The sequence below is a fragment of the Branchiostoma floridae genome, chromosome 4, assembly GCF_000003815.2.
Source record: "Branchiostoma floridae strain S238N-H82 chromosome 4, Bfl_VNyyK, whole genome shotgun sequence".
Taxonomy (NCBI): domain Eukaryota; kingdom Metazoa; phylum Chordata; class Leptocardii; order Amphioxiformes; family Branchiostomatidae; genus Branchiostoma; species Branchiostoma floridae.
Window position 1 is genome coordinate 30,917,121 of NC_049982.1, and position 1,698 is coordinate 30,918,818.

The following is a 1,698-nucleotide window of genomic DNA, read 5'->3' on the forward strand; positions in this document are numbered from 1 at the left end:
TCATGTGACAGCCATTTTTAGGGGTGAAATCACACCCGTGGCTATGATATCTTACAAGCCATCAAACAATATGAATGTTGTGGTGCATCTTTTGTAAAAAATTACAGGGATTGTGGAAAAACGAAGGAACCAATGATTGCCTCCATGGAATGTCATGGAGGTTATATTTTCACTAGCGTTTGTGTGTTTGTCTGTCTGTCTGTCAATAAGATAACTCAAGAACGGCTGGATGGATTGGTTTCGTACTTGGTGTGTTGGTGGGGTGTGATAAAAGCTGGAAATGATTAGATTTTAGGCCCCCTAGCCGTTTCCCTTGGTACTGCAGCGCAACTTCGGGTTTTCACATCTCGTGCTCTGAACATGCTATGGTCACGAATTTTGAGTATTAGATAGCTCTTGTGCTCAGGAATAAGTGACAGAAGTTTGGACCCCCTAGCAACTAGTTTTGGGATAGCAGGGGCATATTTGTCAAAAACTTCTGTAGTGGATAACTCATGATTTTTGGTATGTAGGTACGTTAGACAATGTTGTAAAATATGAAATACTAACTATGCAAAATCGGAGTACATTTGCATAATTAATGAGAATAATCTATCATAGCAGTTTTTTGAATTTATCTCTTGTCCCGGACATAGTGGTAGATAGCTTTTAGCGTCATGACAAAGTGGAGCAAGTTTCAGCCCCCTAACGTTTAATTTTGGAACTGCAAGGGCATTTTGTCAAGAAATTCCAAAGAGGATAACTACAGAAAGGAATGACGGATTGACATCATTTTAGGCGTGCGGGTAGCTTAGGCAAAGTTGTTCATAATGATATACATCTTATGCAAAGGAGGACTTAATGTGCATAATTAATGTGGAAATGGCATAATTCCATTGTTTTCAATATCTGGACTTCAATAATGTAACACATGTAAATTATGATAGATGTAACATAAGCAGATACCAAATATGCTAATGACAAACTGATTTGCATAATATATGCGAAAATGGTAAAACCACTTCATGATTAATTATTGGAATTTCATATTTGTGACATGTGTATGTTAGTCAATGATGAAAATCATCATGCATAAATCATGTAAATGTGCGAGTTACTTGCATAAAATTTACAAAAGCTCTAAATATATATTTCATGTATGAATGAGGTCGCAAAACTCTAGTTTTACTATCGTTTCTTCTGTAGAAGAAGCATCGAAGAGGTTGGCGTACTGTCTTTTCATGGAAGAAATCTACTTTATTTAATTGAGAACATTTACAGAAAGATTGACCATTATGAAATATGTCACATGTGTAACTTTCTCTTCTTTTTTTCCAGAAAATTGGAAAACCGTAGCGGAAGCGGAGAAGGAACAGTTCCGCAGACTTGCTTTGTTTAATGCATACTGTGATCGTGAAAAGAACGCTTCATTGGTACGTTCTTGTATAACAATCCACTGCTAAGTAGGGGTGGGTACCGGTACAGAAAATTCAGGTCCATGTCCGGTTCAGGTCCAGAGGATCAGGTCCAGGTTCGGACCTGAACCTGGACCTGATTCAGTATGACCAGTATCAATGGTTCATTTCGCTACAAACAAATCTATTTGGTAGACTATTTGACTCACACTGGTGTCTTAGAATCCTACAACGCTAACTGCACCTGTGCGATTGAATGTAAAACTTGGTAGAAATGACTCTGTACGTTAGTTCACTGTTATTA